Source organism: Tiliqua scincoides, chromosome 6, assembly GCF_035046505.1.
Source record: "Tiliqua scincoides isolate rTilSci1 chromosome 6, rTilSci1.hap2, whole genome shotgun sequence".
NCBI lineage: Eukaryota > Metazoa > Chordata > Lepidosauria > Squamata > Scincidae > Tiliqua > Tiliqua scincoides.
In genome coordinates this window covers 35349400-35366049 of record NC_089826.1, presented here as the reverse complement: position 1 = coordinate 35366049, position 16650 = coordinate 35349400, and the positions used below count along the sequence as shown (strand labels likewise).

General features: G+C 44.7%; 1 pseudogene; it reads left to right on the top strand.

Moving 5' to 3' along the window:
- The first annotated feature begins 16258 nt into the window (after positions 1-16258).
- On the top strand, positions 16259-16378 carry LOC136656425 (5S ribosomal RNA; annotated as a pseudogene).
- Positions 16379-16650: the final 272 nt, after the last annotated feature.

Below are 16650 nucleotides of genomic sequence, written 5' to 3'. Positions count from 1 at the left end.
AGATCCAAGCAGCCGGGAGCTGCTCTGGGCTTCCCGGGACTGGGGTTGGGATCCAGCACAAGTGCCAGATCCTGGCCCCTCCCCCTGCTGAACTGCCACCTGCCCATGAGCCCACCTGCTGCCTGCCTTCTGCCCGAAGCCAGAAGGCCTCCTTCCCTCCACCTCCCAACCGCTGCGTTGACTTGACTTGGCTGGTGCAGGCTTACCTCTTGCACCGGCCCTGCGGGGTTTGGGCCGGCCTCCGGAGGCCAACACGTGTCTGTGCGCTGGCCTCCCTGCTCATTTGGTGGCATGAAAATGCTTCACGGCACTTTTGCAACACCATTGGGCCAGCGCAAGGGACTTGCTCAGGCCCATCTCCTTTTTTGGATTGGGCTCTACTTTTCTGGAAAAGGCGGTATGAAGTAGTTCACAAAAGAATGGCCGACCAGCAGGAATTAGCATAGCGGCTTTGGGCTCAAGAGAATACTTGAGCAGAACTTTTTTGTTTGTACTCTTAAAAAGGAAACAGGGAATGAAGGGAGACAGGCCGGAAGGGCAAGAGAGTGGTCGGTCACCAGTCCTGGGTGCCAACTTGACATAGTGGTTTGTGGGTTGTAGAGGGAACAGGGGTGCTAAACACAGCACTAGTGAGTCCACAAATGACAATACCAATAGCAAGATGAGGTGTACAATGAAGAACAAGGACATGAAAGACGAATGGAAGTCACGAGGGGTCTGGGGACTACAATTCTCTCTAATCTGTGTGGCCATGCAGCTAAAATCAGAGTCCTGTGCAGGGTGCTCTGAAGCTTGACAGTGATAATGATGTCATCACCAAGTCATGCCAAGTGATGTCATCACTCCAGAGCTGCCCTGTGCACTCCCTGTAATAAATTATAGGAAGCATTGTCTGTGACTCAATCAGCAAAAATCTCAAAATAGATGGTTGATATCTTTAACATACATTGTATCATATGGCCTCTATGTGAAGCTCCCATTGTTGAATGGGGAGGGGAAGAGAAGCTGTTGCTGCTATCCACCAGTAAGCTTGGGGAGTCCAGTTCAGGACTTTGCCTCAGAGCAGCCATTTTCAACCACTGTGCCCTGGCACATTGGTGTGCCGTGAGTGGTCCACAGGTGTGCCACAGGAATTTGGGAGAAGACCATTTATTAGTAGGGCCAATGGGGGATGTGAGCCCCCCACTGGCAGCATGGTGTGCTTTGTCAATTGTCACAAACCTGATGGTGTGCCTTGACAATTTTAGTGCTTTGTCAGGGTGCCCTGAGATGAAAAAAGGTTGAAAACTGCTGCCCAGAGCCTCTAGCAATATAACACGGGCACTCTAGCTGTGTTCCTGTTACTCAGTGGAAATGGGATGGGAGGCTAAATACACAAGCTGTTGTTGTAGTGTACTAACTGGGGAGGGGGAGGGAGGAAGGATGGATTCCTATTCCTTCTAGAGGCCACACAGGGAGTGGTGGAGACAGCAGACGGCCCAAAAAGTCTAAACACCAGGACACTGATTTCATGCATTGTGTATGAATTGTTTTTTCAAACTGCTTTTGTGTTAAGCTACCTTATCAGGTAGCTACACTGAAAGAGAAATTACCCTACAGAGCTTTGCTTTCTTGAAACAGAAGGATCATCAATTCACGCTTTAATTCCCTACTCAGCCTTTGCTACTTGAATGTGCTAGGCAACATTGCAGACTACAAATGTGTATATTGTTTTAAACCAACCTTGGAACAGTTACCAAGGAGCAGAGGGACACACACAGAGTTGTGCATGCATGCATTTAAGTAATAAACCATAAAAACAAGCATTGTCAGTTCTATTCTTTTTCCAAGAGACCCATAATTTTTTTCAGAGGACGCTCCAACGGAATTGTTTGCCTTCATTCACTATTATTGGTGACGGAGTTAACGTGATCACTGCGGAGTAGACCCAAATAAATAGAAAACTCCCATTCACATCCATAGCTTTTGATCAGCTTCTCATTCTTCTGCAAACTGCTGAGTGGCACTGAACTGTGGTGTGCCTGTGCAGGGTGTTTGTTTCCCTGGTTAAATGGGGAGAAGGTGGAGAGATTGACTAACAGATTGTCTCTTAGGAGGTTTTGTTTTACTTCACTGTTATTCCCTTTCCCTAGCAGCTGCTTTTATGCAGGGGATAAAAAAAAAAGTAATGCAAGTAAATTTCTTAAAAATATACAGCGGCATTAAAAGTATCTAAAACTGGAGGCTACTGTGTGGCAGGATTTAATTTTTTTTTAAATGATTTTCTTAATGAAGGATGATCTGCTAGGGGTTTATGTTGCAGTAAACATCCTTTGATCTCCTATGGATGAGGAGTTAGGATAAACAGCACTGTGGATCACAAGCATCAGGTGACATCAGACATCAGTGTCACCTGATTGCCTCTTCCGCATGTGGGTCATGAGAGTTCAAAATGGAACCTGATTAGCCTCTGACAGATTCTCTCCTTGACTTCACAGATCCCTCATCTCGGCAAGCCTTCCGCCAATAGTTGAGCAATTAAGGGCATGTGCATAGTGCTATTGATTTGGTGCTTTGGCATTCAACCCGAACCTGGGGAAATGTATAGGAAGATTTCACCAGTAAATAAACTGACCTTCTCATAGGAGGTGTTGCGAACATGATCTAATGAAGTAGGTCACATAGACGTCACAGAAAATGTGAACAATTAACAGTCCCCCTTCCACAGTAGGGGCAGGCAGTGTCCGTACGGTGACAAACAGGGGGCTCAGCATGACAGCAGCAAATTGTTGGTTTTTGTATTACAGAGTTCAACAATTTATCTCATTCTCTTCCAATATGTTTACAAACCAGAGGAACTAAGGTTGCAAACCTTAACTCTCTTACTAGGGACTAGCATTCTGGTGACTTCAATGGGACATTTAAAAATGATACTGCACATTGCCTTTCCAGGCAGTTAAAAAACAAATAGCTTTTCTACTTAGCGTGATATTGATTCTCGCTCCACTTCATCACTCAGTGATATGAGTATTTGAAGAATACTACCTGCATGTTTTCCCCTTGAAATTATATGGGAAAAAGGAATAGAGATAGTCAGCGTCCCAGAAGATATTCTCCATCATGGCAAATTACAACTTTAAAGTGGGATGGAGCGATCTGGATCTGGCAAAATGGCACTGAGGAAAGGGTTAAACCCATTTCTCCCAGAGAGCACAGCCCTGGTCTGGTTTGACTACCTTTTCCCATAGCATTTTTTCAGAAGGGGAAATAAATGTTGGAAGATCTCATTGTGGAGCTCTCATCCACAATACTCTCATTAATTTTGGCCTTCAGGACTGTACTCCACCCACACACACGCATACACACGTGCACGCGCGCGCGCACACACACACACACACACACACACACACACACATGTAAGATGTGAATGTACAGCTGTAGAGGGGAAAATATACAGCCCAGCACTGGAGAACTTAATAATAAATGAAAGAGAAGATTCATGAAGTGATGTAGAAAAGGAAAGAGACTAGCCTTGTTGATATTCATTCACTACTCCCCCCTCCACCATATGATTGAAGCAGTGCAGCAGAAAAGCACTTTACCTTTCAAAAACTAAATTAAAAAATGTTTAAAATGTTGTATCACTAAACCTCATTAATTATATACAGGGCTTTTTTTCTAATGGAACGCGGGGGAACGGAGTTCCGGCACCTTTTTGCAGGGGCCCCTCCCCTTTGGAGGCATTCCAGGAGGGGGGGAGCAAAATAGAGGCATTCGCTGGGTGGGTGCTGGGGGGTGCAGGGTGGGCAGGCGCCTGGCCCCTGCCTGACCGCACAACCCCCTCCTGCCCCATCTCCAAGCTCTCGCCTGAGCCCAGCCCGCCTCCCCTCCCCCCGCGCTCTGCTTCCGAGCGCAGCTTCCAAGCTGGTGGAGGGCGCGGGGGACATGCGCTGACGCAGAGGAGGAGGACGGATAGCCAGCCAGCCAGGGAGTCGGGCTACGGCACCCACGGAACACCCAAGTACTGGCTTGGCGGAGGAGGAGGGGAAGGAAACTGGCTGGTGCAGCCCCGTGCCAATCTGCAGCATGAGCCTAGGCATGTCTACTCAGAAGTAAGTCTCATTGTGCTCAATGGGCCTTGCTCCTGGGAAAGGGTGCATAGCCTTGCAGCCTGAGAGCCCAAGCATGTCTACTCAGAAGTAAGTTCCACTGTGTTCAATGGGGCTTACTCCCGGGAAAGTGTCATAGCCTTGCAGCCTGAGTAGACAAGCAGTGGAGGGGCTCTGTGGCTGCAGTCCTCTCCACACTTTCCTGGGAGGAAGCCCCACTGCCTCTAGTGGGACTGACTTCTGAGTAGACAGGCAGAGGAGGGGCTCTGAGGCTGCCATCCTGTCTACAGTAAGCCCCATTCACTAAAGTGGACTTCTGAGTAGACATGCATAGGATTGGGCTCTTAGGCTGTAATCCTAGGCACTTTCCTGGGAGTAAGCTCCATTGACTAGAACAAGACTTATTTCAGAGTAGACATACCTAGGATTGGGCTCTTAATCCTGGCAGAGATCTATATCTGCACCCGTTTTCACATGCTAAGGGCAGGTGAAAAGGGATTCTACGTGTGTACAACGTGCTGTCCAGCCTTGCCAGAGATCCTCCTCATCCTTCCCCCACAAGCATGCCCTCCGCCAACCAGCCTTTGCAGCTCCTCTCCAGCAATGCACAGCAGCTGCTCAGGGCAGCAGAGAACATATAATTGCATGACAAGTGCTTTCCCAAAGACACAGAATATTCTGATACCTGAATTAAACCATACTTAATTACTTGTTTGCAAACGTAGCTGTTTCTATGTGCACCTAAGGACAGAATTCCTTTTTTGTTCTTACTCCCAAAGTTGCTTAGAGTAATTTTACTACATGGAACTTTTCAGAATCCATTCACTGCTTCCTCTCCTTGAAGTACTGCCACACTACATACTACATGCTACAAGTGCACCTGTACAGTAGTTTTCCCCATGTGTAGAAAAAGTAGCTAGGGGGAAGGGGATGTGGAGATTGACAGCCCAATCCTATGCATGTCTACTCAGAAGTAAGTTCATCTTTAGGGGGGAAGCACGTAAAAAATATTATATTTCTCCAATAAAAATGGTTTATAAATAAATAAATAAATAAATAAATAAATAAATAAATAAATAAATAAAAGATTAACAAGTTGTGAGTTCCTGCACCTTTTTATTTACAAAAAAAGCACTGGGTGCAGATATATATCTCTGCCAGGATTAAGAGCCCAATCCTAGGTATGTCTACTCTGAAATAAGTCTTGTTCTAGTCAATGGAGCTTACTCCAAGGAAAGTGCCTAGGACTGCAGCCTAAGAGCCCAATCCTATGCATGTCTACTCAGAAGTCCACTTTAGTGAATGGGGCTTACTGTGGATAGGATGGCAGCCTCAGGGCCCAATCCTGTGCCTGTCTACTCAGAAGTCAGTTCCATTAGAGGCAGTGGGGCTTCCTCCCAGGAAAGTGTGGACAGGACTGCAGCCTCAAAGCCCCTCCTGTGCCTGTCTACTCAGAAGTCAGTCCCACTAGAGGCAGTGGGGCTTCCTCCCAGGAAAGTGTGGACAGGACTGCAGCCTCAAAGCCCCTCCTGTGCCTGTCTACTCAGAAGTCAGTCCCACTAGAGGCAGTGGGGCTTCCTCCCAGGAAAGTGTGGACAGGACTGCAGCCTCAAAGCCCCTCCTGTGCCTGTCTACTCAGAAGTCAGTCCCACTAGAGGCAGTGGGGCTTCCTCCCAGGAAAGTGTGGACAGGACTGCAGCCTCAAAGCCCCTCCTGTGCCTGTCTACTCAGAAGTCAGTCCCACTAGAGGCAGTGGGGCTTCCTCCCAGGAAAGTGTGGACAGGACTGCAGCCTCAAAGCCCCTCCTGTGCCTGTCTACTCAGAAGTCAGTCCCACTAGAGGCAGTGGGGCTTCCTCCCAGGAAAGTGTGGACAGGACTGCAGCCTCAAAGCCCCTCCTGTGCCTGTCTACTCAGAAGTCAGTCCCACTAGAGGCAGTGGGGCTTCCTCCCAGGAAAGTGTGGTGAGGACTGCAGCCACAGAGCCCCTCCTCTGCCTGTCTACTCAGGCTGCAAGGCTATGACACTTTCCTGGGAGTAAGCCTCATTGAACACAGTGGAACTTATTTCTGAGTAGACATGCTTGGGCTCTCAGGCTGCAAGGCTATGCACCCTTTCCCAGGAGCAAGGCCCATTGAGCACAATGAGACTTACTTCTGAGTAGACACGTCTAGGCTCGTGCTGCAGATTGGCACCAGGCTGCACCAGCCAGTTTCCTTCCCCTCCTCCTCCGCCAAGCCAGTACTTGGGCGTTCCGTGGGTGCCGCAGCCCTTTTCCCTGGCTTGCTGGCTGGCTGGCTGGCTGTCCATCCTCCTCGGCATCAGCGCGTGTCCCCCGTGCCCTCCACCAGCTTGGAAGCTGCGCTGAGAAGCAGAGCGCGGGGGGAGGGGAGGCAGCTGGGCTCAGGTGAGAGCTTGGAGATGGGGGCAGGAGGGGGTTGTTGTGCGGTCAGGCAGGGGCCAGGCGCCCGCCCACCCTGCAGCCCCCAGCACCCACCCAGCGAATGCCTCTATTTTGCTCCCCCCCTCCTGGAATGCCTCCAAAGGGGAGGGGCCCCTGCAAAAAGGTGCCGGAACTCCGTTCCCCCGCGTTCCATTAGAAAAAAAGCCCTGTATATAATTAATGAGGTTTAGTGATACAACATTTTAAACATTTTTTAATTTAGTTTTTGAAAGGTAAAGTGCTTTTCTGCTGCACTGCTTCAATCATATGGTGGAGGGGGGAGTAGTGAATGAATATCAACAAGGCTAGTCTCTTTCCTTTTCTACATCACTTCATGAATCTTCTCTTTCATTTATTATTAAGTTCTCCAGTGCTGGGCTGTATATTTCCATTAGAAAAAAAAGCCCTGTCTGCACCCATTTTCACATGCTAAGGGCATACAGTTGCATGCCAAGCACCTTCCCAAAGACACAGAGTATTCTGATACCTGAATTAAACCATATTTAATCACTTGTTTGCAAACGTAGCTGTTTCTATGCGCACCTAAGGACCCCTCTTGTGTAAGAATTCCTTTTTTGTTCTTACTCCCACAGTTGCTTAGAACACAGTTGATTACATGGAACTCATGTAAGCCATTTTTTGGAATCCATTCACTGCTTCCTCTCCTCGAAGTAGTGCCACACTACATACTACACGCTACAAGTGCACCTGTACAGTATTTTTCCCCATGTGTAGAAAAAGTAGCTAGGGGGAAGGGGATGTGGAGATTGACAGCCCAATCCTATGCATGTCTACTCAGAAGTAAGTTCATCTTTAGGGGGAAGCACATAAAAAATATTTTATTTCTCCAATAAAAAATGGTTTATAAATAAATAAATAAATAAATAAATAAATAAATAAATAAAAGATTAACAAGTTGTGAGTTCCTGCACCTTTTTATTTACAAAAAAAGCACTGATTATATATGTACCTGTGACATCACACAACTACATTTCATTTACTGTCTCAATTGCACAGGCCAACACACATTTTGCTGTCTTAAAAGTTAGACCCATTCCTGGGTATATTTGGGGGTGATGATTCCAAAAATGGCATCAGTTTTACCCTAACACATCTAGTTACAGAGATACAGCATAACCTTGTTAGTGAATGGTTCAAGCAGGTTCCTTGTGAGGAAGCCTTCTCCATGGCTTCCTCCGGAGGAAACTGATTTAAACAATTCTGAGGCTATGCTATATCTCTGAAAACTAGACATGATGGGGCAAAACTGACACCATTTTTGGAATCAGCACCTCATCTTCATATAAAAACACCATGAATTTGGAAAAGGTTTTTCTGACACTCAGTTTCACAGCCCTGTCTAAGTACTGGGGAAATGTGATATCTATGCAATCTTCTTGCTTACAGAAGTTAATCCACACTTTCTCTAACGAATAAGCATTTCCTGGAACCTCTGCAACAGTTTTTGCAAGGACAAAAATCTTTGAGAAAGGTATTTAATGGTCATGGACTATGATGAACTTTAACATGGGACCAGGAGAACAAATTAGAATAGATTCATTCAAATTTGTTAGCTATATTAAAGAAACACAACTATTTTTCAACAATAAAGAGCAACAATATGCTCTTTATGGCACAATAAAAGGTTAACACAAGGGTGAGTCAGTGATCATATTCAATGAGTGAAGGAGTTTTGTCTTGATGCCAGGAGTCTATTAGCTGCCTATAAAAAAAATATAAAAAAAACTCCCATTGCAAAGGCTAATTAAAGCAAACTGCAAAAGTAGTTTTGATTGAACTAGAGAATGAACTTTCTATGCACCTGCTAGGTAGACAGAATAGTCCTGTTCCACAGAACTTCACAAACACATGAACAGAAGATTGACCTATAATCTCAACTTTGAAAGTGTTAATTGCTTGTTTGTGGGGAGGACTGGAAGGGAATGCTTGGATTCAGCACCTCTGTGGTTGGTTCTGCTACTATTGCTGAGGAGGTAAACTGTCCATTTAGCATTGTACATGAGATCCAGTCTGTGAGAAATGACCCTTGAACTGGTTAGACGCATGTGCCCAGGGTTGCCAGACTCTGAAAGACAACATCGTGGTCCCAAGATTTGAACTTAAACCCAAAGCAGAAATGGAGACCACAGTAAATGCTCTTTTTATCTAAAGTATACAAGTATTCTAGGTTTCGTGACTTCTCAGCCACCAAACAATATAGCTATATATGGTCCCACTCCAACATAGATCATCCTTGCATAACCCAGATTCCTGCTGTGTTACCATCACAAAGCAAGAACTAAGTTGAGCTTCTTGGACACTCCCATCCCATTATTGCCTGGTATACATGGGTCTACTATACAAAACCATAATCAACCAATCACTCATTCAATAAATGTGGGGAAACTGGGAAGAAAGGGGAAAAAAAATCTAATGCATTTTTTGTTACATTGATCTGGGAAAAAGAAATTAAACGGCTCAGCATTAGTGAATCTTCTTTGATATGCACGATGAATTTGATATATGCTTAGAATCTAATTATCAAATCAAATAAGGTCCACATGATTAAGCTCCAAAGACTACTCCGTATGTGATAACAATTAATTCAAATAATTTGTCGGAATTAATGAATACAAATAATTTTGAAGATTTATTTATTTTTAACAGCAATGAAAATTTCATACAGTTTTCACAATTCATAGCTTTTCAATGACATTATTAATAGAATTCAGTTTCATTCACTAGGCATGTTCCTGTTATATGTCCACATTTACACAGCCTTCTGGGAAGTTCTCCTGCAGAAGCTGTATTGAAATGGAAGGTGGTCAAGAGTATAGTGCATAATTTCCATTCATTTCACCGAACTTGTACAAGATAACCATTTGGTAGATTCTCCCCTTAAACTCCAAGTTTGTGTGTTAAAGTTAAAATTGGAAAGAGATTAAGAAAGAAATAGTTTTCTTTCTATATCTCTAACAGTTCACTTCCTAAGATACTGATCTAAATATAGTAACACAAATTTTCACAATGAAGCTGACTGTGGTATTGATTTTTTCTAGAATATTATGGAAGTTGGCAAAGAAATCTTAAGACTAAATTTAAACTGAACACACAAGCAAAAGAAGAGTGCAACAATTTGCAAGTATATCCCATAATTTAATAATTTCTAAATAGGAGAGTAACTGAATTTAATTGTTTAGATTAATGCATTTATATTTGAAATAAAAGTTTGGGGGTGAGGCGTGGAACATAATTCTATTTCTGTGATTTGATCGGGGCAAAGGACCCAAATGCATGACAAGAAATACATGACGCACAATCTGGATCTTTGTAGGGCACCAGGGTATTTGTGACTTAATCCAGGTTTCCCTATAGCCAATCTCCAATATCTTTCCTCCAGGACCAGCCAGCCAGGCCAACATATCCCAAAGAATGTGTGTCTCCCAGGGCACAATGCTGGGCTAGATGTAATCCGCAGATTAAACCTGAATATGGTTGGCCTACCCATGCCTCCAAGCAGCCAGAAAGACTGAACAACTTGTCAAACGAGGCAACACTTTGCCTCTCACCTCACTTTGCCTTGCACATCTGACTTGGTGCTGCTGCTGATTCTCTTGGCAGTAAACCACAGCTTAGCTCTGACCACACCTGTTGCGTCTGACCTCTATTTTGTGATTGCATCCTGTCCTAGCCAAAGCATTGCAGCCCTTAGTAATAAATGTATCTGCTGCTGCAACAAAAATTGCTTCCAGAGAACTGACAAATATAAACAACATGTCATTGACTCAGCAGAAATGGCACTGCTGAAAGGGCAGTGCTGGGAGAACCTATTCGCAATGTGGACCAGATAAGGCCAGATAAAGAGCTTTCACAGGTTGGATCTGGCCTGCTGGACTTGACCCCCAGGCCATAGGCTCTCATCTTTCGAATGGAGCAGAAGAAAAACTTGGTAGCCAGTTCATAACACTTTGAAAAAGTTAACTGTCATCTCCCTTTCACTGCATTCTGCTAGCCTCCAAACCTGTGCAAGTGACTTGTGAAAGCTGTACTGAAACTTCTGATCATAAACTCTTATGATCATCATGAAGGTTGGATCGCCTTTACTTATCTGAGAGGGACCGTCATGTAGCAGTGCAATGCTACTTGGGAAGCACTCAGGGCTTAGAACTTTGGTGTCTGAGGGAGAGTGCTAAAAGCAGAAGCACTCTGAGGGTTTGAAAGTTAAAACTTGAGCAGCAAGGAGTCAGAGTAATGAGAGACATTCATTCAGAGGGTTGATGCAGGGAGAGCTGAGCTGGAAGTAGGACGGTATGAGATTGAGAGAGAAGTCCGTCTTCCTGGCTAGCTTCTTTAGACTTTTATTCATTCTCAAAACACATGATGCAAAGCTATGCAATAGGAGAAATTACTGAAGGTTGCTAAGATTATACTAGCTGCCTACTAGCTAGTTTTAGCTTGACTACAATACACATTTTTAAGATATGCGCTTCTTCATAACATCTTCTGTTTACCAGCTGTGGGCGAAGACTCAGCATGATTTCCAAGGCTGCGCCGAGTGTGCTCTTTGCGCAGATGCAGAGTGTGCTCTGCCTTGTTGCCAACATACTGAGGCTAAGGCCAGCGCCTCTACATAAACACTACACCGTCACCTTTCCATTCATTCTGCTTTTGAAGGTGACGGTCCCTCTCAGATAAGTACAGGAGATCCAACCTTCATGATGCTGCCGCTTAAGAGTTTATGATTAGATGTTTCAGTACAGCTTTCACAAGTCATTTGTACAGGTTTGGAGTCTTTCCAAAGACCTCCTACATTAAACATTATCTGCCACCCTAGCAATATAATATATGTTGTGAAGTACCAATGCTCTAGACAACACACGCAGTAGGCTGGGAAAACAACTGCAGATCCTTTGCCCCTGTTTTAGAAATCACAAGTCAGCTATCACAACATAAAAGATTGAAGAGCCCACTGCAAGCTATTGTAATTTAAATGACTATATCCTTTCAGACTTTCAGCTGGTGGTTGGCAACCTTCAGTCTCGAAAAACTATGGTATAAGCCTACAGCACCCAGCATTCCCAGGCGGTCTCCCATCCAAGTACTAACCAGGCCTGACCCTGCTTAGCTTCCAAGATCAGACAAGATCAGGCATCTGCAGGGTAACAGACTTTCAGCTACTTCCAACAGAATGTCCAGGCAACCAGCACTCAAATTACTGTCCTCCTCTTTGCCTCTGATGTTTTATTCTGATCCCCTTTCTACTGTTTTTAGAAGGCGATAATGTTGCCTGATACATTTAATTTTGCATGGGTGCCAGTAGCGTCATTGGGGGGGGGAGGCGACTGGCCCTCGGGGTGTGTGTGTGCCATTTATGCCATTCCTCTGAATTGTGCCTTTGGCCACTGCACTTGGTCCCTGCACACACATAATAGATTTCCCTTGTGTGAACAAGTTACCTGTATCTTAAAAGCACGCCTGGTAACTGTGGGAAGGGGGGTATGATATCTACATTTTGTCAGCTAGGGTAACACAACCAAGCCCTGGCTGAGGGCTCATGCCCAGGAGCCCATTGGCCATGCTGACCCCTGAACTGTCTGTCCTGGTACAATGGCAGCACCCAAAGTACAAGAGCAATATTCTCCAGGGTTCCCAAAAACCTGCCACTGGTTTGAGCACTGGGCCCTTGGAAGCAAAACAGAACTCCTAGATGTGGCTGCCCTATGGACTTAACGTGAATACCCCTGCTTTTTATTCTGTTGAAAACTGTTCTTGCATTCTCATTGCCTCTATGCGGCAGGTATCTTCTTAAGAATTCTCCTCCGTGCTTAGCATGCTTTAAATAGTCACCTTGGCTCTCAATGCCAGGTTCGAAATCTGATTGCGTCAACTGACAAAGGTGAAAGCTGAAACATTCAAATGAATAATTTCTGGCCTCTTTCTGTTTTGTCAGTTGCTTCTTGACATGTCACTTTTTTTTTTTTTGGGGGGGGGGGGGTGACTGACTACGTGTTGCCAGGATCCCAGAGCCTATACACAGATCATCTTTGCATCTGTGAACAAATAGACACTTTTCTTCATCAGTTGCTGCGGTTGCTACCTGTGATCATGCATAAGCAGCAAAGGAATCAATGCCCTTGGAATGGAGTCAGCCAGCTGTTGAGAGGTACGTGTGTTTGTCAAATTAAAACTCAGAGCATGGCCAGACATGGATGAAAACTGTAGCAATTCACATTTATTGAGTTTAAAAAAACATTTGGGGGGAGAAGGGGGGGACAAACAAGATCTAGAATTATTTTCATCTGAACAGGTGGATTTCCTACGACTGGAAGACTGAACAAAATTTAACTAGATCTCCGAAACAGTCACAGTCTCTCTGCTCAATTGTATTTTTCTATTGCGCGCACCATTTTGAGTGACCCCAAAGAATTTATTACCCTTATAAATTTTCGTACCTTGATTATAGTCTCTTCTACTTAGAAAATGTGGAAAAGAATGTGTCCTTAAAGAAATAGTTTTTCCTCTCATACAAAACTGACTCCTGTTGAGCTAGACTCAGACATCTAGCTTAACCCTGTCTATGCCTATTAGCTTTGGCTCTCCAAAGTTCTTTGTAAGCGAACCTGGTACTTTCTGCACATAAACTATGCCTATCATAGGAACTCTAGATAAAAGCCATTTTAAGACAGGAGAAGTCACTTCAGCTGTCATAATGGGCTCCAAAGGACAGTCCAATCCTAGGTAGGCTTACCAGTTAGCAGTGCCACCAGCCTCCAATAATGAGGAGCCATCCTCCTTGAAAGGGCACTTCATCAGAGCAGTGAGTTTGAGCATGAGAGGTGTTTTGCTCCCAGAGCTCTGCAGAGCAGTAATGTGGTCAACTCCATCAACATTTATCAAGCACTACATCCGAGAACTTCTGTTGGGAGCAGATGCTTTTTTGAGCAATCTGTTCTAAAGAATGTTTTCTCGTGACCAACATGCAGGCAGGAGGAAACTCGCTAGTCTACACAACATGTGTTTGCACAGAGACCATGAAGAAGAATGACAGATTGCTTGCCTGTAACTATAGATCTTGGAGTGATCATCCACGCTGACACACGATCCACAATTTGAATTAAGGGGATAGTCCTCAAAGGAGCTGAGGGGTTGTGCATTCTTCTTGTCCTCCAAGGATCAGTTGTGATGAGTTGAGATCAGGGGCCGACACTCAACAGAGCTCAAGAAGCTTCTGAAGTCAGCTCTACATGCATGCAAAATTCCACTATGTGTGCGCACAGATGACCACATGAAGAACAATGGTTACAGTGAAACTGTCCCCGCTTAGGCGTCATGAAATGTGAAGGACAGTGCACAAAGTTAAATTGTCCAATCTTCATGGAAACAAGAAGTATTGGCACTGCTTATTCTGTTCAAACATCTTTGGATGTATGGCTCATGAGCATCCCACTGCTTGATCTAAATGGGACCAAGGCTTTGTGTGTGCTCCAGCTGAACACCGCAAGATCTCAAGAACTTTGCAAGCAGTTGATGCATAACCTCACAAAACACTTGTAGTTGCTTCTGCAATTATATAATTACTTCTACTCCCTCTCTCCTGCACTGAACTTCCCAACTCACTTCTGGAACAGGAGGAAAGGCAGAGGCAGAGTGACTATAGCCAATTTAGGCCTGGGTAGAGCATCCTTTTTCACAAGGGAAAGATAGAGGCAGCAGCGACGGACAAGGGCACTCCAGGCACTAGTACAGCATCTACAAGTCCCAGCATTCCTGGGCAATGATGGGCATGTGAGTGTCATTTTATTGCTGAGGATACTGAACTAACAGACCCACTCCAGTCAATGGTAAGAGAAAACTGGAATGCCCATTGCTGTTTCTATCATCTTTTGTATCCCCCTGTCTCCAGGTAAGTTTACGGGGAGCTCTGAGGCAGGGGAAAGGAGAGACAGCAGCAGAAGCTACTTGCAGGATCAGAGCAAGCATAGCCATGATTGTTTTGTTCTTGGCAGACTCCATCAGGGCTGTGTGCCCCCTGATCCTGCTGGTGAGCATTTCAGCAGGGTGTTTGCTCTTGTGAGTACCCCCTGTACCAATGTTTGCAATGTTCCTGCTTGGTGGGGAAATTTGAAATAATGTGCAAAGCATTCTTTGTTTTCAGACATACATTGATAGATGAGACTGTCACAACATGGGAATGAATGCACAGCATACAGAAATACGGGGGGGGGGGGAGAGTATGTTTTGCCTTCCCCTGCATTGCGCAATTAGATTTGTGCTCTTGACAATAGAATCACAATGATTCAATCTGCCGAATGCTGAACTGATTCTGGAGTGAGGGGGAGACAATCCTTTCATTTTTCTTTAGAAAGTTCAAAAGTGGGAATAATTTTTTTGCTCCAGAAAAAAAACACACACACACACAATTAAATCAGGACATGTCATTTTATGGCAGAGGTACAGAAAGAACAGAGCCAAAGAACAGCTGTCAGTTTACTTCAATAGATCCTGAACCCCCTTGTGATATTGTTTTGAGCCTGCGGCATAGGGAGAGTTTAAAGTTCTATTGTAAAAGGCTCAAAATTCTATTTATTAATTGGACTAGTCAGAGTCTGCTTTGTGTCAGCAACAATGAATAATCTTTATTCCAGGGGTGTAGCTAAGCCCTTAAGCTAATTTGATTTCCAGCTTTCACTTATATTTAACAATACTTTATCTTTATTTAGTTATTGCTCCAGACTGAACTTTCAGTGTGTAGATTTTCCTGTCCTATTACAGCTTGTCCACGCTTTGTGTGTGATTGTGGCGGTCTTAAGTGTTTAGAGTAGAAGGTTCTAGCCAGGCACATGCAAGAGCATCTTGTAATATGTATTTGTTCTCATCTCTGTGTTTGACGAGGAATGCTGATGTAGAGGAAGTGACGTTTGTATGGAAAATTTGTGGACAAGACAGGAAACCCTTCACAATGAAGGTCAAATGACGTGTTTTGAGAAGTGTGTGCTTAGCACTTCTGTGCATAGTTTTTTGTTTGTTTGGTATTTTTTTTAACCATAAATATTAGCCATGGGAGAGATCCAGATTAGGGACCCAATCCTATCCAATGTTCCAGTTCTGGAGCAGCTGTGACAGTGCGGTGTGCGCTGCATCCTGTGGTGGAGGGATAGTCACTGGGGCTTTCTCAAGGTATGGCAACCTGTGTTCCCTTACCATGGGGCTGCATTGTGGCTACACCGGAGCTGGAAAGTTAGATAGGATTGGGCCTTAGGACCATAGAGTGGGAGAGGAGGTCTTTAATTCTTTAACCCTATAATGGTCCCAATCAGAATGTCATATTGCAACTGGTCAACATTCAGGAGAAATTGTTATACTAGCAGTGATTCTCAAACATTTTAGCACCTACCTTTTAGAACGACAATCTGTCAGAACTCACCGGAAAGGATGTCATTAACCTAGAAGTGATGTCATGGTTGGAAGTGACATCATTGATTTAGGGCGCAATCCTAACCAACTTTCCAGCACTGTCATAGCTTCTGCTTGAATTTAAACATTCCAGCTTGGAAGTCAAAGCAGAATGCAGACTTGGATCCTTCTCCAATCATTCAACCCTCCTCCCTTTCCAGCATCCCATCTTCCTGCCTATTCAGGGCACAGCACCATGCCTATCTCCCACTTGGAGCCCGCACTGCCCAGCAGCTCTGTACCCTGTATTTTCAGCTCTGAACCCTGTATTTTCAGCTCTGTAGCAACTGTTACCCTGCACATGCCCGATCTCATCTGATCTCGGAAGCTAAGCAGGGTCAGGCCTGGTTAGTACTTGGATGGGAGACCACCTTAGTATACCGGGTGCTGTAGGCTTATACCATAGTCTTTCGAGACTGAAGGTTGCCAACCATTATAACCATTTTCATTCCTTCTACCTTCTTTGTGGTGTTTCAATTGACAAGATGACCCTTGCACTCCCCCATGAAAAAAGATACGAGACAAAGGCTGCAATCCTAAGCACACTTTCCTGAGAGTAACCCCCACTGAACAAAATAGGGCTTACTTCTGAGTAGACCTGGTTAGGATTGTGCCCAAAGGCTTTGGATTCTAAACTTGGGCCACTTTATTATTTAACAAATTGCAGC